This window comes from Lissotriton vulgaris, chromosome 5 (assembly GCF_964263255.1).
Source record: "Lissotriton vulgaris chromosome 5, aLisVul1.2, whole genome shotgun sequence".
NCBI classification, from domain to species: Eukaryota; Metazoa; Chordata; class Amphibia; order Caudata; family Salamandridae; genus Lissotriton; species Lissotriton vulgaris.
In genome coordinates this window covers 1,800,439,350-1,800,462,417 of record NC_141693.1, presented here as the reverse complement: position 1 = coordinate 1,800,462,417, position 23,068 = coordinate 1,800,439,350, and the positions used below count along the sequence as shown (strand labels likewise).

The 23,068-nt window shown below is 48.7% G+C and overlaps 1 protein-coding gene across 1 annotated transcript in view; it reads right to left on the bottom strand.

Annotated features, from left to right (window-relative positions):
- Window positions 1-13,397: 13,397 nt before the first annotated feature.
- JUP (junction plakoglobin) overlaps window positions 13,398-23,068 on the bottom strand; it is a 189,532-nt gene continuing 179,861 nt past the window's right edge. Inside the window, exon 15 of the mRNA XM_086924160.1 lies at window positions 13,398-15,008. The gene's annotated coding sequence lies outside the window, so the exon portion shown is untranslated. The remainder of the gene's footprint in view (window positions 15,009-23,068) is intronic.

Genomic DNA, 23,068 nt, shown 5'->3' with positions numbered 1-23,068 from the left:
GCGACCTCAATCTCCAACTTACAGACCCCACAGACCTGACAGCGTCTGATCTCCTTCTGGACCTTATGTCATTTAACATCCGGCTGGTCAATAACGGACCTACCCACGACAAGGGACACCTTTTGGATCCTGTCCTTACTAACATCACGGACATCTCCACTGGCCCCCCCCCTTCCTCTCCCCTGGACAGATCACTTCTTAATCCCTATATCCTGGCATTTCTTCCTATCACCCTCCCAACCCTCCAAAACTCGGGTGACAGACCGACGATGGCACAAGCTTGTACCAGACGAATGGGCCACCATTCTCACGGACTCCATCCCTGCACTCTCCACCGACCCAGTCATTGCCGATGAACAGTTCAATTCTTGGGTCACATCCTCATTGGACAAACTTCTCCCCAAAACTACTACTTTCAAACATACCAAACGAGTGAGCCCTGCTCATTGGTACACTCCGGAGCTCAATCTTTTGCGAAAGGAATGTAAAAGAACGGAACGCTCCTGGAGGAAGGATAAGTCTAATGTAAAGAAGGACGCCTACCACACATCATTACAAATGTATAAGACCGCCCTTCGCAAGACAAAAAGTATATTCTTTCAAGAAAGAATAGAAAATTCCTCTTGCTCCAGCAAGGAATCTTTTATTATTTTAAAAGAACTCCTTAAGGTCCCAGACCCCGGACCTAGAAACCCACCAGACCCCAAGGCAGATGAGGAAAAATGTCACAAACTAGCTAACTTCTTCAAGGAGAAGATCCAGAAAATCCTTGACTCTATTCCAACCACAAACTCGAGCGAGGAAGAAGAGACTAATAATATTCCTACTTCCCCCCCGTCTAACCTCTTGTGCCAGAGCACTTTTGGACGCGGGAGGATCAGTGGCAGTGATCCTCCTGGACCTCAGTGCGGCCTTCGACACCGTCAACCACCAGCACCTTATTCACCGACTCAATAATGTCGGTGTGGAAGGAACCGCACTGACTTGGCTCTCGTCCTTTCTGGGCCAACGCTCTTTTCAGATCTGGGAGAATGACACCCGTTCCTCCGAAACACCCCTCCCATGTGGCGTGCCTCAGGGTTCTTCCCTGAGCCCTACATTATTCAATATCTACATGTCCCCATTGGAGGAGGTTGTCAACCCGTTCGGAGTGAGTATCATCAGCATAGCTGACGACACACAATTAGTGGTGTCCTTATCTCACCCAAGTTAAGAACCTGCGGACCTATACAACTGTCTGACGCAGATACAAGGATGGATGAACAGCTCATCTTTAAAACTTAACGGTTCTAAGACTGACATTCTCCTCCTTGGCCAGAAGGGGCTGTCCCTTTCACAGAACATCTGGCCCCCCTGTCTGGGTTCGCCTCCAGACCCGAAACCAGAGATTAAAAGCCTGGGTATGTGGCTCGAAAAAGATCTGTCGTTCACAACACAAGCCAAAAAAGTAGCCGGGACGTGCTTTGGACTCCTCAAGTCGATTAGAAAGATCTTGCCTCTACTTCCTCCCACCTCCCAAAAACTGTTAATCCAAGGCCTGATACTATCAAGGCTGGATTACAGTAACTCCATCTACCTAGGCGCCCCTGAGGCAACCTTGAACAAGCTACAAAGGATCCAAAATTCCGCTGCCCGGATCCTCACCAATACTCCTGCCAGAGCTTCGGCCAAACCAGCCTTGAAGCTTCTTCACTGGCTCCCAGTGAGAGAGCGAGTGAAGTTCAAAGCCCTCTGCCTGGCCCACAGACTGCTTCAAAACAAAGGCCCCCCTATTTTAAGAAAATTCATCAGACCATACAAAGCCCCAAGATCCCTCCGATCCGATCAGGAATATCTCATCATCATCCCCAGAGTCAAGAAGGCACGCACGGGTGGAAGGCGCTTCTCGGTCCACACTGGACGCCTTTGGAACGCGTTACCCCGCGACCTGAGAACAGAACCAGACTATCTCCGATTCAGGAAGCGGTTGAAAACTCATCTCTTTCCTTAATTTCTGACCTCCCCCCTTTGCCCCCACTGACCCGCAGTTGTATGGATCTTAGCGCTGGGATACCTACGGGTGACTACGCGCTTTATAATAATAATAATAATAATAATAATAATAATAATAAAGGCTGAAGGGGAGCAAGGCAAACTGAAAATGCTCCAGGCCAACCGTGAACCATTATTTTTATCTGGAGTCAAAGTTATCATTTATCAGCAGTTTAGACTTTTTTTAGATATACCATGTTATTGAACAACACTGCCTAAGTATCTTACCTGCATTCTTATGTACCCTTAATCAAGCACAAGAGATAAACTCTCTATTCGAAAATAAAATACAAAGAAATACTTTTGACTATAACAACCTGTTTTTTGTATTATTACTGTTTCTATATAATGTTAGTGTGGTAACGTTATTGATGCATAGTGATAATTGATTTCTCCAGTTACAATCAAAGAATAGTGTGAGAATACAATTTGTTTGAGTTCCGCACTGACTGGTTCCTAACCTTTACAATAAAATCCCTTGCTGGCCCAATCTATTACTTATCACCAAACAGGCAAGTGCCATCAAAGGGCATGTCCGTGAGTGAGCTGACGAGAATCCGGTAGATCTCAACCAGGAATGGCGACGAAGCGCCAGTCATAGAAATTACCCTACCTAGTGAGTCTGCGGTGTCCAAGCCACACCAAATGGCTAACTTAGCTGCATCTTTACCTTCAGCAACAACTTGGGACAGCACAGCTTGGACCTCCTCAGGACACTGAGGCAACACCTGTGCAACTGTATCCCACACCTCACGGGAATAGCAGCCCAATAGACATGCAGTGTTAACCAACCGCAGCCCTAAGCTGGCTGAAGAGAACAACTGCTTGCCGAACTGCTCCAGCTTCTTAGAGTCCTTACCCAGCAGATCTGTGGGAAAGGCACTCTGGGACATGGAGGCTTGGATGACCAGGCTTGCAGGCGTAGGATGAGTGGTCAGAAAAGCAGTGTCACCCGGCACAGAGCGATGACGCCTAGCGACGTTCTTATCCACAGGTGGCCGCTGTGGCAGGCCGCGATCAAATGCCCAGCAAGACATTAGTGAGGGCGTCAATAAATGGCAGCAGGCGCTCTGACAAAGCGGACGCAGTCTGGAGCACCTCAGTGAGATTAGATACTGCGGCGCCGGAGCAGAGTGTGGCACCGGGGCCTGCAGCGTGGGAACTTGTGGCACCGGGGCCGGCAGCGTGGAACCTTGTGGCGCCAAGGCCTGAGCCAGTGGCGCAGGATCCTGTGGTTCCAGAGGCGCTGACGGCTTGACAGGATCCTGACACGGGACCCCATGCCCAAAAGCACGCCAGCGTGATCACGAGGCCTACACAGGTGGTCCATGGTAGCAAGAAATTCTTGCACCTGTGCGGGAGTCGTTCACTGACCTGGATAAGGTGGGTAGGCGGCAGGACTCCTGGGCTCTGAAGGAGCTGCTGGGCAGAACCCCTGTCCCCCTTGGCCACATCTGGGGACCAACAGGGGGACGTCGGAGAGCAACACTTCGACTTTTTGTGTCGTCTCTTACCCGAAACCGAGGGTGAAGACTTGGAGCCCGAGGAGCGATGATGGTGGCCCAGCCAGCGTTCTCTGGAGCGTCCCCTGGACCAAGAATGGTGCTGGGACGAGTGGATCACATGTAGCTTCCGGCGCCGCTCCCTCAAGGCCTTTGGGGCCATGGCCAGACAGTCCATACAGGACCGAGAGTCTTGGTAACACTCCAGGCAGTAGATAGACATTGTGGTGGTCTGCCACCGACATATTGCTACAGCAGGCCCCACAAGACTTAAACCCAGTCATCCCTACGTGCACCAGAGTAGATTGACAGGAGACAAAAGTCTTAAAAGAATAGTCAAAAAGTGACTAGGCTACGTGCTCTAACTGGATCTGTGCTTACTGGCGTAGAAAGAGAAAGAACTGACGTAAACGCGCATTGGTGGCGCCTAAGTAGTCTCGGTGAGGTCATCTTGGCGCTTACGATGCCAGCGATAGACGCACAGGGGTACTGCTGACGGAAAAAGAATTCCGGATCCAGTATGACGCCTGGGGATATTGTAAGGTAAGGAATCTATCACTAACATGTCTCTTGCAGATCCATCCGTTTCTTACTGCTATGCAGGTCATTGGCATGGGGATGCTCAGGCACAATGCGTTGCACAGAGGAGGTGATGCGTCGCTGTGAACAGGGATGCGTTGGTTCCTTAAGACGGTGCAGAGTCGTTCAGCCGTACACATGCGGGGACGATGCGTGGCGCAGGGGAGGTGGTGCATCATTTACGGGCATGAAAGCTCGGTTCCTTACTCCGGTGCAGTGTTGATACTTTCGACACATCGTCTCTGGGCACCGATTTAAAGTTGCAGTGTCTATTTCTCAGCATTGAAGCGGGCTCTGCATCTGAGTCGGAATGGTGGATCAAAGACTTGGGTGAGGCGGTGCTAGAGACGCACCCAGCGGCTGCAGCTCTTCAAAGGGGCTGTGGTGCAGTCAGGCTTGCGTTGAAAGCTGTGGCCATTGCGTCGAGTGAGGACCAATTTCGTTGCAGGTAGTAGTGATGTAGAGTTTTGAGATAATCGCCGGTTCTGAAATTACGCTTGGAGTCTATGCGTGGAAAAACTTTTCTTCAGCATCACAACTCACTTTCAAGCACCCAGAACTGGAATTGGCACCACTTGGCAGAGCAGGACATTCAGCAGAGGAGTCCGGGTGCTGGCAGATGAAGTCCATTTGGCCCGAGACTTCCAACAGGAGGCAAGCTCAACTCAAAACCTTGGAGAACCTTAGAAAGCAGGATGTAGAAAGCAATGTCCAGTCCTTCCACTCACATCTGGCGAGAACCCGGTAGATCTCAACCAGGAATGGCGACGAAGCGCCACAGTCATAGAAATTTCCCTACCTAGTCTGCGGTGTCCAAACCACACCGAATGGCTAACTAAGCCACAGGGCAACATAGCAAAGCAGACAGCAAAGTGGCAGTCCTCCATGACAGCAACACAGCCAATCTTTCTGGCAGAATATCCTCAATCCACAACTCTTCAGAGTATATGGTGTCAGAGGTTCAATACTTTTACCCAGTTCAGCCTTTGAAGTAGGCAAAATGAATGAATGTGGGTGTATGGAGCGCGTAGTAACCCGGAAGCATCCCAGCGCTAAAACCAAGACAGCAGAATCAGAGGTGATGACAGGGGAGAAGGGGGTTAGGGGAAGAGGTGGGTTTTCAGGAGTTTCCGGAATCAGAGATGACAAAGTTCGCTCCTGAGTTTGAGGGGCAGGGCGTTCCACAGTTTGGCTGTGTTAACCGAAAATCGCCGACCTCCAGTGCGTGCCTTTTTTACTCTGGGCACTGTGATTAGATGTTCATGATCTGAGCGGAGAGATCTGTTAGCTTTGTAGGACACGACTAAGTTTTTGAGGATGGGGGGGGGCCCTTGTCCTGTAGTAGTTTATGTGCCAAACAAAGGGATTTGAACTTTATCCTTTCTCTTATTGGGAGCCAGTGCAGCAGTTTCAGCGCTGGTTTGTCAGATGTTCTGGCCGGGGTGTCCGTGAGAAGCCGTGCTGCGGCGTTCTGAATTTGTTGAGGGTGGATTCCGGTGCTCCAAGGAAGATGGCGTTGCTGTTATCCAGTCTAGACAGGATCAGTCCTTGGATGAGCAACTTGCGGGAGGAGGGGCAGGACTTTCCGGGCCGATCTGAGGAGGCCGAAGCAGGTTCCTGTTTTTTTTGGCTTGGGTTTTAAAGGATAGGTCCTTTTCCATCCAGACCCCTAGACTTTTGATCTCCTTTTTAGGGGAAGGGGGCTCTCCCAGACAGGTGGGCCAGATGCTCGGGGGGAGGGTGGATCCTTTATGCCCAAGTAGCATGATCTCGGTCATTGACCCATTAAGTTTTAGGGATATTTCACCCATCCAAGTGAAGATTTTTATTGGCAGGCTTGGAGAGTGGGCGGTCCTTGGTCAGGTTGGGATAGGGAGTCGACCAGTTGGGTGTCGTCGGCATAGCTCACGATTTTAACTCAGAACGGGGCGACCACCTGCTCCAGTGGGGACATGTACACATTGAATAGAGTTGGGCTAAGGAAAGAGGTCTGTGGTACTCCGCACTGGAGGGGAATCGCCGCTGATTGGGTGTTACTCTCCCAGACCTGGAAGGTACGATTGCTTAGAAACGACGTGAGCCATGAAAGAGCAGTTCCCACCACACCTATGTCAGTAAGTTGCTGGATGAGGACCTGGTGGTTAACAGTGTCGTAGGCCGCACTGAGGTCTAGGAGGATCACTGCCACTGATCCTCCTGAGTCCAAAATGCATCTGGCTTCCTCAACCACTGCCAGGAGGGCGGTGTCCGTACCCTGTCCAGGGCGAAAACCAGTCTGCGACTTTCGGAGAAGGCTGTTAGACTCCAAGAAATGGGAGAGTTTTTTGTTGACTAGTTTTTCTGTGACCTTGCTGATTCCGGGGAGAAGTGAGATTGGCCTGTAGTTGGCCAAATCGGAGGGGTCTAGGAGCGGCTTTTTGAGAAGGGCTTTAACGATGGCTCCCTTTCAGCCGGGAGTAACCGATCCCTGAAGCAGCAAGGAGTTAATGAGATCAGTGACAGGTGTGGTGATTGTGGATGCAACCATCTTTAGGATGCGCATGGGTACCGGGTCGCTAGGAGAACCACTTTTGGTGTTGGCCAGCGTTTTGAGAACTTCTACTGTTACAGTACCAAAGGTATCCAGGTGGATGGCTGGTTTGGTCGGCTGAGGATACGAGTCTGTTCTTAGATTGGCTTGGCAGTTAGTGATCGATCTCGGATTAACTTGGGGCAAAGTGGCAAGAATGTTTTGAATGTTTGTCAAAATATTTTGCCAGTTTGATGCATTTGTCCTCAGAGGTGTCAAGAGCTGGGACAGGGTCAGGCACTTTGAGCAGTTCCTTCATGATGAGGAAGGTTTCTCTAGCAGAGTTGGAGGACTTTTTGATTCTGTCATCGAAGAATTGCCTCTTGGAGTCACGCAGGGCCGTTTTGTAAGTTCTCATGGCGGTGAGATATTAGTCTTTTCTGGATCTTGTTCCGTCTTTCCTCCAGGAACGCTCCAGTTTTTTGCATTCTTTCCGTAGTAGTTTTAGCTCGGGTGTGTACCAAGGGGCGGGGTTAGCTCTCTTTTCCTTTTTCAAGGTGCTTTTTTTTGGAAGAATAGAGTCGAGTGAGTGGGTGAGCCAGTTTTCGAATTGCGTATCTGGGTCGAGTGCGGGGGGGGAGGGGGTAGGACTGTTTAAGCATGGAGGACCAGTCTTCAATCGAAGGTTTGGACCAAGTTCTATCCATGACCCGCGTCTTAAGGGGTTGAGGTGTCGGGGCGCTGATTTGCCAGGATAGTGGTACCAAGAAGTGGTCTGTCCACGGGAGTGGGAGGGGGGGTGTAGTTCTCAGCTCGTGGATGTTAGTGAAAATAGGGTAGAGTAGGTGATCTTTGTTGTGCGTCGCCTCTGAATCGACTTCGTATGAAGGGAGGTCGAGGAGGAGATCGGACGCTACCAAGTCCAGGGGGTCACTGAAGTGGTGATTGAGATCTCCCAGGATCATGAATTTAGGGGTTGAGGCTGCCAGTGTAGTAACGATTTCTATTAGGGCACTGGAGAACCGAGTCGGGACTCCGGGTGGGCGGTATACGAGTAGGCCGGAGAGGGAGACTGTAGGTGAGATTTGTATAGCGAAATGGCAGCTCTGTCTTCGATGCCACCGTTTTTTGCTCTACAAACATTTTTTTCCCTATATATTATGGCAAGGCCACCTCCTCTGCCGAGGGGTCCGTTTTGGAAATAGATTATGAATCCTTGGGGGAGGGCACTAACTATGTCGGCTTCCGCTTTGGGGGTTAGCCAGGTTTCCATGAGGAACAGTATGTCTGCTTTCTGGTCCTGTATAAGGAGGTTTATCTCTAGGGAGTGTTTCGTGAGGGACCTACAGTTCAGAAGGCCCAAGTGCAGGGCGTCCAACCGAGGTGTGGACTGGGCTGCATAGATCGCAGTTAATGAAGGTTTTCTCCCCTTTGTAGATATAGTGGCAGTTCGCGTTTTTCGTGGGTTTGAGGGACAGAAGGTCTCCTTGAGTGTAGCAGTAGCGATCATTGGTGGGGTTGGGCATAGATTCTGGGTCTAGGGGCGGCTGGGCCCGGATGGGCTCAGACGGGCTAACCTTTGGCACGCGTCCGCTGCGCGTCCGGTTCAGGCACATTTTGTACGGGTAGAGGGGGCGTGGCTTCTGGAATGTGGGCGTGGCCTCACTTCCCTGTAATGGCGGCAGAAACTTATCAGCGCGCCGCGGCAGCGTTCAAATCGGCTGCGCGGTGCTCTTCAGCGATTTGTAGGAGGGAGAGTGCTCTGGTCCAAGGTGATTCACACAGATAAAAACAGTTATTTTAAAATTACAGTGCTAGGTTAATTTTGCACGTGTCTCCCGGCTTCCGACTCAGGAGCTATCAATGGCAATAATCCTGCCCTGGCTCCAGGCACACAACAGAGGATGGAGACTTTGTGAAGTCAGGCACAACCCTATTCTGGTTTTAGTGTCAACTACTCCCACCACTCTAGCTCAGGAAGACCCATCAGCTAAATGATATCCATTATTTATTAGTGCTTGCCTGGCACACACTGCTTTCGAGATCTCTGGAATTCTAGCCATAATTGCAGACCTTCAAGCGCCCTGTACATTGGTGCAGGAAAGGAGCAGTTACATACCTGTAACTATACTCCACCAGCATTAGCAACCGTCAAATATGCTTGAATTATTTTCTTGCGAGGCTGGTCATTCCTTGGTAGTCCAGGTTTAAACAGCATTCAATTACCAGTAGGCTACCCACATACAAGCTGCAGTTTAGGGACTCAAACTCCAGCCAATTCGGTGGAGACACAAAGCAGACATCTCAATAGAAAGGACCAGCGAATCTTAAAAAATAACTGAATAACTTGACAAACGAGCTAATGAAGATGGAATCCTCCAAAACTCCCCTGCCATCACAAGTACCCTCCTGAGGCCCTTCAAGGGTCTCTTCACTAGGCTGTCATACTGGCTTCATGGAGCCTTTACCTTCTGTTACGCCTGACACACGATCACTGAAGGCTCTGGTGACCCTCAATACGACTACGGAAGAGGGCTTTCTTATCAATGCTAGATCATTGATAAAAAACATAGCCTTCAATGATTTTGTTGCAGCCAAGAAGCCCTCATGGGTTTTTATCACAGAAACATGGGATACCACCTCTTCCGGTCCTGAATGGACTAACGCTGTTCCTGAAGGCTATGCTCTAGCCAGAATGGATAGAGTTGGGCGTAGAGGTGGAGGCTTGGGTATCATAAAATCTCGGTCTCTTGCCGTATTGAAACACTTTCTTCCCCCTCGGATCCTTTTCAGGCTCTGTTCTATTCCCTTAATTACTCTTCATCGGCCACCTTTTCAGGCCTCCTGATTTATAGGCCCCCGGGCCCTAGATCGGGTTTTTGTCTCAAGTTATAGTATTTTAGAGTTTTATTTTGGTAGGTCTAACCTGACTATCTTAGGTGATTTTAACTTCCATCTGGAAGATTCAGGTCCTGGCGACACCGGATGCCTGGTGGACTCTTTAGCTGCATATCGTTTTTTGCAATTAGTGGACAGACCCACTCATCAAGCAGGGCATACACTGGCTGGGGTTTTTTTCTAATGATCCTCGACTAAAAACAGGGCCCCCCCATCCCTCTGGTATGGTCAGATCACCTGGCTGTCCCTCTTGAATTAATATCTTCCTCTACTTCCACGAGGTTATGTCTCCCCAGGAGAAGGGAGACCAAGCAGAACTTTAGGAACATCTCTAATGACACATTGGCCCGCTTATGTCTAACATCAGGGCAACTCCTTTGGCGGAGGCCCATGATGCTGCATTAGACCTTTCTAATGCTTTAGCTAGAGCGGTAGACCTCCTAGCCATTGTTTCCTATGGCTATTCTGCTAGGAAACGACCCTCAGCCCCGTGGCTTTCTGAGACCCTTAGGCTTCTCAGACAGGACTGTAGGAAGCAGGAGAGGCTCTGGCGAACTGGTTGGGATTCCAGAGAAAGGGAAAAGCACAAAATCTTGTTGAGAAAGTATAAGAGGATGATAATTGAGGAAAAGCAGGCCTACTTTTCCAACCTTATGGCCTCCCTCACTTCACCAAGGAAACTGTTTAAAATCGTGGATTCCCTGTGTACCCTACATACTCCTGACCCAGTTATTGGGTCTCAAGAACTGTGCGACAAGATCTCGCTGTTTTTTCACACTAAAAGAGCGGATATTTACGCTTCTCTGGAATCCCAAAGGGACCTACTGGATTCCTTTCCCCTACCGAATCCATCTCCTACAGATTGCGGGACAATGGATCCTCCTAGTACTCTGTCCAATTTCCCTACCCTTACTCTCCAGCAACTGGACTTGCTCCTGAACAGGACCAAATCTTGCTCTCCACTGGACCCCTACCCCCTTAGGATTCTGAAGGATTGTAGGGAGGTTCTTTTGCCTCCATCTTGAAGTGATGAACCTTGCCATAAAGGAGGGAACTTTTCCAGTGTCCTGGAAAAAAGCAGTGGTTAAGCCTCTACTGAAAAAGCCATCATTGGACCCAGAGATTCTAAAGAATTTCCATCCAATATCACGGCTGCCGGCTCCAGCAAAAATGCTGGAAACTCATCTCAACCTACACCTAACTACCTTTCTTGATTCCACTGCCCTCCTGGATTCATCGCAGCATGGGTTTCGGAAAAACCATAGTACTGAGTCGGCCCTCACTGTGGTCGTTAACAAAATTCGTACAAAGGTTGATAAAGGGCAGACTACTTTATTGGTCCTGCTAGATCTGACAGCAGCTTTCGACACCCTATCTCCCTCAATTCTAACATTGCGTCTTAAGGGGGTAGAGGGATCTGCACTCAGTCTGCTGTCTTCCTTTCTCAATCAGCGAGAGCAGAGGGTCAAGTTAGGTGAGTTTGTGTCCCCTTCTAAACCTGTGTGTTGTGGGGTACCTCAGGGGTCGGCTTTAAGCCCGACCCTTTTCAACATATATGTGACCCCACTCGCCAGGCTAATGTACGATCTTTTGGGATGGAGTTGGTATACGCCGATGACACCCAAATCCTGGTCTCTCCCCCACTCGGTGAGTACCTCAGTTCTCAGCTTCAGGACCTGCATGGAGGCAGTTGCACAGTGGATGATCTGCAACTCGCTGAAGCTGAACGGGGAGAAAACCGAGGTTTTGATCTTCAGGAGAGACCAGGATGCCTGGTCAAGTGACTGGTGGCCCCCATCCCTCGGAGAATGCCCAAGGCCCACCAAATCCACCCGGAATTTGGGTGTAATGATTGATTCCTCTCTTGCCATGGACCAGCAGGTAAACAGAACAAGCTCTACCTGCTGGGGTGTCATTAGGACCCTGAAGAAAATCACTCATTACCTCTCTGAAAGCCCGTAAACAGACTGTAGTGGCCTTGGTTACCTCCCGGCTAGACTACTGTAATGCACTCTACTCTGGTATTAACCTAGGCCTGATAAGTCTTCAGACTGTTCAAAACGCGGCAGCTAGATTTATTCTGGATGTTCCCAGTCGTTCATCTGCTACTCTAGCCAGGAAGAGTCTATATTGGCTCCCGATTCAGGCCAGGATCTCCTTTAAGATCCTATGCTTGGTCCATGGGGCTCTATTTGGAGATGGCTCTGAAGATATTCGATCGCTTAGCCTCCTATACTCCCTGTAGAAACCTACGCTCCGCCAGTAAGAACCTCTTGATTGTCCCTCGGGTTCGGAAAGTCAGGTGGGGAGGAAGGGCCTTTTCGGTTGTGGCCCCCAGGCTGTGGAACACCCTTCCCCTGGAATTAAAAATTCAACCTGCCATCGGTCCCTTTAGGAGGGCATTAAAAACATGGCTTTTTGCAGAGGCATATCCATAAGCTGGCTCCTGATACATATATTTTCAGAACTCTGTTAGGTGCCTTGATTCCCACGGGCTAAGTCTGCGCGATACAAGACTACCTTCATTCATTTATTCCTTTGAATGTGGGAACTGGGATTTAATTTGGAGTTTGACACAATGACAACATCCAATGAGGGCAAAGGATAAGAATAATTCTTAAATACCAGTTATGTGACAATGGAGACTAGGATACAAGTAAAAACAAAGTATATCTGCCTGTAGTTTACTTTTAAGGGGCAATTTAGGAAAGGAAATATATTGCTTAAAGAAGAACAATCATGAATAGGAAAAGTATCAGAAAATTAGAGAAAGTGAATGCTTTATTCGCTTTAAATCAAGTTTCAGCTATGTTCTTTTCCTTGAAAGGGCCTTTGGTATTCACAGCACACAATATGCATTGGATGGCAAGGCAGATGGCACGACAACAGTAGAAAGACCTGCATGTATTGAGATTTTTTATGGCCCAAACTTGTTTGGAGAGCAGCTGTACATAAATATAGCGGTATTGGGTTGTGCGAGAGGGGCTGGGGTGATTTAGGTAACTTATTTATGCAAATCACCTCAATTACATAAGGTTTGGCATGTCAGACTACAGTGATCTTTAATACTACAACTATTTTATGGTAGACTCAATAAACAATTTTGTTCGAGAACTTTAAAAAGGAGTATGCCCAGGACCTACGTAATAACAGCCCACAAACTATATGGAAATCTATTGCTATCAAAGTGAGGCTGTTTTGGGCAAGTCATGAACAAATACAAATGTTATCCCTTTATTAATAATAGGAGTACTCAGTTTGATCACTCAGGTGTACATATGGTTTTTAGTTCCACATTGCAATAATCTTTTTTTATTTCAAAGTATTTTATTACATTGTACAAACCGGTACAGTCGCTTTATTGTTACACGGTACCAGCCAAGCTTGGCTGATGTCATGGTTACAGGTAGATGGTATACATGTTTGGCTGTATGCTTTCTAATGTCTTGCTAGGAGATTAAGGGCAGCTGAAAGAAAGAAAGTAGAAAAGAAAGGGAGGAGATAGTTTATAAGAAGCATACTTTAGCAATGGGCCTAGTCTGGGCTTGTAGCGCTTTTTTGCGGTCAGCCGTCCCCCCCTAAAGTGATCTCACGGGGTTCATAGGAGTCCAGATAGCACGTTACCATAATCTTATGAAGTAAATATACTGGTGAACAGCCACTACAGGAAAGAAAAATAATGTTTAACAAATCTTTATTTTCTCTTGGCTAGTATGAATCAAAGAAGACCACCAATGTATGTTTTCACTGTTCCATTCAGCTCCACTACTTCCACCATGCTGGCCCCACCCCCATATGCATATCATTAGTCCAATGGACCTCCTCACTCCATTTGCCTCGTGAACCTCAAAACAATTTAGAAGAACACACACATTGAGTACTTGTTCCATTTTTGTTTTATTGTCATTTGCTTTGGTCTATACAAAAAGTACAGGAAAATAAAAATTCTTGCTTGTCAAAGACACAATGCAAACCCTTGTCTGTCCCCTTCCAACTGAAGGAATTACCCCACAGTTCAGATCCTCATTTAAAAAAATCATTTAAAAGATAAAAATGCAAAAATAAAAAGACACCACTCACCAGAAGAAACGTGTTAATTGTGAAAAGCTGGTAGAGTTGCTTTTCCATTTAGTTAAAGTTTTTCTAGTTGAAGCAATATTATCAAAATTGTTTTCACTTTTGTTCACACACATTTCATTTTCCATCGTTTCATAATTTGTAAAAATGTACACATAATTCTGGTGCAACACTGCAGTGTTGAGAATTGAAGTCCAGCATCTCTACCAGAAAAGAAGCGGAGATATTGACCACGTTCCTGTACTCAGTGACCGCTACTGTCACCTCTGGCTCACAAACACTGCTCTCTTCCCTTGAGGCTTCAACTCAGCAACTGCTGGGTAAAGTTGCAGAAAAACAGAGGGCAAGAAAATGTGCTTTTCTAGTGGTTTTCCATCTTGTAGAAAAATTGAGCCTTTAAGTGAAGATTCCATACAAGTTAACAAAGATCTAGTATCACGATGCACTGGCGCTCAAGGGTCTTTGAGCGAATTCCTTACCATTTCAGACAATCAGCAAACTTCAACAATTTAATTTCAGCCTGAGGCCAAATGTAGGATAGCAGTTCACGAGCACAGGCTCTCCGAGATCATAAGAAGCGGAGGTGAAATTGAATTAGTTTGCCATAAAATTCAGAACCAAGAAAATAAGGGTTCTCAGAGAGTCTTTCATAAGTCCCAGCTACTCTACTGAACCCCACCTAAGCATCTCTTCCTTATATCCCTTGCAAAAAAAGGCATTTTAGGCGTTGAATGTGCATCGCATTGGATAAACGTTCCAAATTTTGTAGGCATGGCGATATATACACAGTGAGAACTCGGAAGCATGGTGGGCCAGGGTGGTTGCCCGGTAGGCCGGGGAAAAGGTTAGCATAGGAGCATGTGTAGTGCAGTCAGGGTTCATTAATGATTGCAAAGAAGTGGATTAGGAAGGGGACACTAAGCAGGTTGAAAACGGATAAAGGATGTTATTCCAGTGAAGTGGTAAAACCAATCTGACGCGTCCACAATGTCTAGTCAGTCGTAGCCATCATTGGAGACCTAACAGGTGATTTGCCACTATTTGCTTTAAAACGCTAAAAGTACATACAAATTAATTTATGGATTAAAGCACAAACTTAAAAAATAGACAGCAAAAGCCATTTGCACCATATTAAAATATAAAAAAAGAAATATATTTATATATATATTTATATATTTAGAAAAGGCTTCTACCAGACCAACACAAGCTTTACCAGTCTGCGGTTTGATTTTTTTCTTTCACTTAATGTTGGAATAGGACAAAGTTGCTAAATGCCTCTTCAGACCCAGTGTATGAATAATTTTTTTTTAAAAAAACCAATAAAAGCTTGCTCTTGGGAATGGAAATTGTTGCTTAGGCACTTCGATCACCCAGTCTCATCAGCCTTGGTCATCCTTTTCTGGATTTGATTTCTGAAATAAGAGAAAGGAGTCAAAATGTAGAACCGCTTGACATTCGTAGTAGAAACATTTTATGTATGCTTTCGATATTTTGAGAAAAATTACCATTTATAAGTTGAAATTGTGCAACCTTAACATTACCTTAAAGATCTACACCAAAAGAAGAGCTGGTAATGAAGTAACTTTACATGCACAGCCGAAGAACAAGAAAATTAATGTCACTTACAGTCATAAAAGCATTATCTGGTAGAGACAATATCTGGCTACAGATTATTCACCTTTGCATTTCCCAGGTGCCAGACTGGATCCAGAAACTTTTGCTCTAGCAGTATGCCTGCATGCTGTCAGGGGGCTCCTTCCGGGTCCACGTGATGTCGCTGTGTCAGTTGTGATGTCGTGGTCACCTATATAGGCGCCACGGGGAGCCCGGAGTCCGTTCCTTTTCACTTTTTCCATGCCAGAAGCACTGAGTGATGAAGTGATCAGACTATTGTGTATCAAAACTAGGGCCCTGTAAAGGGAAACAACCCTAGCCCTATAAATGAGTCTGCAGAGCTCGGAGGCATGGGTGGCTGTGTAAGGAATCCGCAGCTAGATTGTCTCGATCAAATGAGCAAGTTACCTTTAGTACCGCTTTATCTGGTTGCGACATCTAGCTGCAGATTCCTTACCTTTCAATAGATATCCAAGCCATACTCCCTGCTGGTGGGCTGCAGACTGAGCTACTAGACTAAAAAGTCCTGCAGGACCGGATGGCCGAAATGCCGGTCCTTACAGACCAGACTAACAAGTTACTTACCTTTGGTAACACTTTTTGTGGTGGATACAGTATCTGCCTGTGGATTCCTCCCCTTGTGAATATTCCCTTGCGTCAGCAACATTTGGAAATTCTTTTAGCAGCTTCGCGCCGACGTGGCGACATCACAGAGGCGCGACTCCGCTGACGTCACAGACTCCATAATAGGCCCACGCCGGCGTGATGACGTCAGTTCTGCCCTTTTTTCCGTGCCTTCCAGGCACACGGACCGACCAACATCAGTAGATATGTACACAGTATACAAATGTCAAGATAACAGTGTAAAACCAAACAGAAAAGCAATAGAAATAAAACTTTTCCTTCAACAATAATAAAACATTAACATCACAGTTACTCAGGTATAGAAGAGTGGACAACGGGGAGGCGGTGGGTCAGTGAGGAATCCACAGGCAGATACTATATCTACCAGAAAAAGCGTTACCGAAGGTAAGTACCTTGTTCTTCTGATGGATACATCTGCCTGTGGATTCCTCACCTTGTGAATAGAGTCCCACAGCAGTCCCCACTCCCGGAGGAGGGTGTCCACTCTCCTACCAGAAAATCCTGCAGGACAGAACCCGGGCGCGAAGTGGCCCTCCCTCCTCACTTCGGTATCCAAGCAGTAATGCTTCGCGAAAGTGTGGAGGGAGGCCCAAGTTGTCGCTTTACAAATGTCCTCAACAGGTACAACCCTAGACAAAGTGGAAGTTGAAGACTTCGCTCTAGTAGAGTGGGCTCTAATACCCTCTGGAGGTTTCTTACCAGCCAGGGCGTAGCAGATCTTAATGCATAGAATTATCCATCTCGAAAGCGTGCGCTTGTGCACAGCTTTTCCTTTTCTACAACCAGCAAATCCAACAAACAGCTGGTCATCAACTCTATAGTCCTTAGTCCTATCAAGATAAATGCTCACCACCCTCTTAGGGTCCAGACGGTGAAGCCGCTCCTCCTCCTTGGAAGGGCGAGGGGGGAGTATAGAAGGTAGGAAGGGTAATTGACTGTCCTAGATGGAAGGGAGTAAACCATTCGTTCATGATGAATGGTCAAGAATGGGGGGTTCGAACTAAGAGCTTGATGCTCACTTAACCTCCTTGCCGAGGTAATTGCAACTAAGAAAACAGTCTAAAAAGACAACAACCTCAAAGGAGAATTATGTAGAGGTTCGAAAGGGGAACCCATTAGAAAAGTAAGCACCAGATTCAAATCCAATTGAGGCACAATAAGAAGGAGTAGGAGGAAATTTTAAGTTCCTTCAGAAGTCTTAAAACAATAGGAGATTTAAACAAGGACGGCTGATCCGGCAGGCAGAGAAATGCTGACAAAGCCGAAAGAACCTTTCACTGTAGCCACAGCAAAACCTAAAGAAAGAGCAAATGGGAGTATATCTGACAAACTAGCCCTCAAAGGGTCAATGGACTTCTCCCCACACCAAGTCACAAATTTAGACCATATGTAAGAATAGATTGACTTAGTGGAGTCACGCCTGGCCGACAGAATGACATCCACCACATCATGTGTGAGAGAAAAGGAATTCAGGTTGCCCCGTTCAATCTCCAGGCAAGTTCTGGAGGTAGAGGTGGGGGTGTAGAACCTGCCCCTCCATCTGAGAGAGGAGACCTGCCCTCAAAGGGAGACGGAGCGGCGGGCAAGAGGAGAGGTGGAGAAGATCTGTGTACCACACCCTTCTTGGCCAATCCAGGGCGACCAATATAACTTGGGCCCGGTCTTGGCGAATCTTCCACAGAACCAGAGGAATCAAGGGTATGGGAGGAAACACGTAAAGGAGTTGCGAGTCCCAACTCAACTGAAACGCGTCCCCCAAGGCTCCCTGCATCGGAAACTGGAGGCTGCAGAACGACAGGCAGTGAGCATTCTCGCGAGTGGTGAACAGGTCCACCTGAGGAGTCCCCCACGTCCGAAAGACGTGACGAACTACCTCTGGATGAAGCCTCCACTCGTGGTCGGCTGAGAACTGCTGACAGATTGTCTGCACGCACGTTCAGAACTCCGGCCAGATGATTTGCCGTCAGACAAATCTGATGATCCTGAACCCAGGACCAGAGACGCAGAGCCTCTCTGCAGAGACACTGCGTCCCTACTCCTCCCTGCTTGTTCACATACCACATCGCGGTGGTGTTTTTCGCCAGGACTGAACCGACCACCCGCGAAGGGAAGGGATTAAGACCTTGAGCACCAGACATATCGCCCGCAATTACAGAAGGTTGATATGAAGCAACCTTTCCTCTGGAGACCAAAGACCCTTGATCTCCAGAACCTCCAGATGAGCACCCCACGCTAGGGTGGACGCATCCGATATCACTGTGGCCACCGCTGGGGAAGAACCTCAGGCTGATGCACCGGGGTCGACGAACCCGCAGGCAACAGTCTCCTCTTCTCCATCATCATCTTCTCTCGCTCACCCTCCTGTTCAGAAGAATGAGTCTGAGCTGGAGAAGGATTTGTCTTTGGCTTCGGTGAATGAACAGGCGAAGCCTCACCATTGGAGACTTGAACCTCCGGAGTCGGTGCCTCCACATCCTTGCGAAGTAACTTTACTTGCGACTTCGGTCTCGAGCTAGAGTCCTTTTCAGAGTGATGACGAGACTCCTGAGATCTCTTCTTGTGCTTACTCGAGGACTTCGAAGCATGCACCGAAGAAGACCTCGAGCGTGACTTCGAGCGAGACCTCGATCGACGAGTCTGTGACCTCAACCTCTTCTTGTCCTTCCTGCTCTTCAACTTCGCAACAAGGAGCTTCGCCTCCCTCTCGCGGAGAGCCTTAGGATTCATTTTCTTACAGGATGAACAATCCTCAACGTCATGGTCCGAACTCAAAAACCAAACGCAGCATTCGTGCGGATCCGTAATGGACATAGTCTTGCCGCACTCTCCGCAGGGCTCGAATCCAGTCTTCTTTGTGGACAGACACAAAGAGGCAAAAGGCACCAAAATGAAACTAACAGTAACAAAGTTACCAACAGATACAGAGGATCCCTAGAAACCTATAGCATAGACGACGCGAAAAAAAGGGAACCGACGTCATCACGCCGGCGTGGGCCTATTATGGAGTCGGTGACGTCAGCGGAGTCACGCGCAGTGTCGTGCCTCTGTGACGTCGCCCAAGTCGGCGCAAAGCTACAAAAAGAATTTCCGAATGTTGCTGACGCAAGGGGATATTCACAAGGTGAGGAATCCACTGGCAGATGTATCCATCAGAATGTCGAGGCAGAAGTGTTTCACAAACTTGTGCAGTGAAGCTATTGCTGCAGATGTACAGGACTGGCACTCCACAAGCCAATACAGTGGTCGTAGCCTCCCCCCCCCCCCCCCCCCCCCCCGAGGGGAATGGGCTCATAAGGATAAGGGAGCAAAAAAAGGTTTAAGATGTCAGTGGATTGGGCGCACTGCTATAGATCAAAACGCATGAGTTTACAAAATGCAAATGTTATTAGGTGGTGCAACTGGGTGAATGGGAAACCTGTGAAACCATTCAATAGTCTATCCAGCAAGCTGGTAAGACAGTCGCTCCCTCCTTCCCCCGGTGGTCTCACGCACTGTGGACGCTGCGGATTTCATTTGGTATCGTTACCTTGATTCAGAAATTGACTCGATTGCCTTCCAAGAGCCTCTATATTTGAATAGCGCTGTGCGAGGGGCTTGGTAATTAACTCGCTTGTTTTTCAAAAGCCACTATAATTGTAATGGATTAGCGCTGTGCGAGGGACTTTGTTTTTGACTCGCTTGTCTTCCAAGTGCCACTGTAATTGTAATTGAATAGCGCTGTGCGAGGGACTTTGTAGCGCTTTAACAGAACAGTAGGAGCGCTGGTCCATTTGCTGCCCCTGCCTCACCTCCATTTTGTCTGTAGCAGCTCCCTGACCCGCCCCTCCTCCCCGCTACCGCCTCCCAGCTGCTGCCCCTCCCACGCCCCGCCCCCTCCACTCTCCATTTATGCCGGATGTCCACACGCGCAGCGTCCACGCGCTACGGCCGCGCCGAAGGTGTGCCAAAGGTAAGCCCGTCTACGCCCGTCCGCGCCTGGACCGCGCCCGACCCCCTGGTCCACGTAATGCCCACCCCTCCCGCATTACTTACGATGCCACTACCCTCCTAGCCTTTAACCCCGGCCGCTCCCCCAACTGCGTCCAAGCCGCCCCCGGACACACCCACGGTCCCTTCTCATGCAACTCCTGCAAGTATGACGGCACCAAGACCAACTCCTCATCCACTAATACCAAACAGAGATCCGACACCAACCACCTTAAATGCATCCTGCTCAACACCCGCTCGGTCCACAGACACGCCATCGACCTTTGGAACCTACTAGACACCATCTCTCCGGACGTCGCCTTCCTAACAGAAACATGGATGAACGCCACCTCAGCTCCAGACATCACCATTGCCATCCCGGAAGACTATAAGATCATACGCAAGGACCGCACCGGCCACACAGGAGGAGGTATCGCTATAGTCCAGAAGAAATCCTTCCGCATATCAACCAGCTCAGACGTCAATCTCGCCAACTCTGAACACCTTCACTTCCAGATCCACATCGACCCCAAGACCACACTCAGAGGCACCCTCCTTTACAGGCCACCAGGACCCCGCGCACAGTTTAGCGAAGACATCACGGACTTCATCACTCCACACGCGCTCCCCTCCAAGGACTACATCCTTTTGGGAGACCTCAACTTTCACCTTGAAAAGAACGACCGCAACACCTCCACCCTTTTGGACAACCTCGCCAACCTCGGACTTAAACAACTTGTCACCACCTCCACCCACACCGCAGGCCACACACTCGACCCTATCTTCACCTCCAGCAAACATGTCTCCTTCAGCCACACCACAGATCTCCTTTGGACTGACCACAGCTGCGTTCACTTCACCTACAACAAGCCCACTTCAAACAACCACCCCCAACCCACCCTGCAAAGAAACTGGAACAAAATCACCATCGACCAGATCTCCTCTTCGCTTCTTCTAAACCCCCCAGCACACTCTTCTAACCCAGACCAAGCAGCCACCAACCTCACCCAATGGTTATCCAACAGCGCCGACATCTTAGCACCACTGAAAAAACGACAAATCAAACTAGGCAGCAAGAAGGCCTCCTGGTTCAATGATGATCTTAAGAAATCCAAGAAACTCTGCCGCTCCCTTGAGAAGGCCTGGAAAAAAGACCCAACCACCAGCTCCAAGGACGCCTTCAAAAACGCCACCCGCATACACCACCAACTGATCCGGACCGCCAAAAAAGCCGCTTTCAAGGACAGACTAGATAACGCCCACAACAGCAAGGAATTATTCAACATAGTCAAGGAATTTACCAACCCCTCGGCCAACTCCAACATCACCCCCTCTCAGGCCCTCTGCGACTCCCTAGCCTCATTCTTCCACAACAAAATCGCAGACATCCACAATAGCTTCGACAACCGACCCGAAGACCAACCCACACAACCCTCTGCAGGACCCCTACCCCCCTTGAACATCCTCAATGACTGGAACCCAATCTCCACTGAGGACACCATCCGCCTGATGAACTCTATCCACTCAGGATCCCCCACAGACCCTTGCCCTCACCACATCTTTAACAAAGCAGACTCCATTATAGCACTGCACCTCCGAGACGTCATCAACTGCTCCCTCAACTCCGCCACCTTCCCGGAAAGCTGGAAGCATGCCGAACTCAGCGCCCTCCTGAAGAAACCCACAGCTGACCCCACCGAACTCAAAAACTACCGCCCTATCTCACTCCTTCCATTCCCTGCCAAAGTCATCGAGAAAGCTGTCAACAATCAACTTGCCGCCTTCCTCGAAACCAACAAATCCCTCGACTCCTCACAATCCGGCTTCCGAGCCAAACACAGCACTGAGACCGCACTCATCGCTGCAACTGACGACATTCGATCTCTTCTGGACAACGTAGACACAGTCGCCCTCATCCTTCTCGACCTCTCCGCAGCCTTCGACACAGTCTGTCACAGCACCCTTCTACAGCGCCTCAGAAACGTCGGAATCCAAGGAAAAGCACTGGAATGGATCACTTCGTTCCTCACCGGAAGAACCCAGAGAGTCCGCCTCCCACCATTCAAGTCAGAGGCCACTGAAGTCATTTGTGGCGTGCCACAAGGATCTTCTCTCAGCCCCACCCTCTTCAACGTATACATGAGCCCCCTTGCAACCATCGCTCGCCAACACAACCTCAACATCATCTCCTACGCTGACGACACCCAACTGATCCTCTCACTCACCAAAGACCCTAACATCGCCAAAACCAACCTACACGAAGGAATGAAAGAAGTAGCCGAGTGGATGAAGCACAGCCGTCTGAAACTGAACTCCGACAAAACTGAAGTCCTCATCTTAGGCACCTCCCCCTCCGCCTGGGATGACTCTTGGTGGCCAGAGGCCCTTGGAAAGGCACCCATCCCGACAGACCACGCACGGAACCTGGGTATCATCCTGGACTCCTCACTCTCGATGACCAGACAAGTCAACGCCGTTTCATCATCTTGTTTCAACATCCTTCGCATGCTCAAAAAAAACATTTCGCTGGATCCCCACCGAAACTCGTAAAACGGTCACCCACGCACTGGTCACCAGCCGACTGGACTATGGAAACACCCTCTACGCCGGCACCACCGCAAAACTCCAGAAAAAACTCCAACGCATCCAGAACGCCTCTGCCAGGCTCATACTAGACATCCCGCGTAAAGAACATCTCTGGTCATCTGAAAACCCTCCACTGGCTCCCCGTAAATAAGAGGATTACTTTCCGCCTCCTAACCCACGCACACAAAGCACTTTACGAACTTGGACCTGAATGCCTCAACACACGACTGTCCTTCTACACACCCTCCCGTCAGTTACGATCCTCCAACCAAGCTCTTGCCACTGTACCTCACATCAACAAAACCACCATGGGAGGCAGATCCTTCTCCTACCTGGCAGCTAAAACGTGGAACTCCCTTCCCACTCACCTTCGCCTTACTCAGAACCACCTAGCATTCAGAAAGCAACTTATAACTTGGATATTCGACAAGTAATCCCCCACCCCTCCGCAAGCGCCTTGAGACCCTATGGGTATGTAGCGCGCTATATAAATCTTTCTGACTTGACTCTGACTATGCACACAATAATGGAGTACAAGTAAAAATCATATCATAGGATTAGAGCAGAGTAACACAAGGTAAGGTGGCAGAAAGACGAAGAAGTCTTGTGTATGCTGAAATCTTCAGTTCTTTATATCCATCATAATGATACAGCAGCCAGC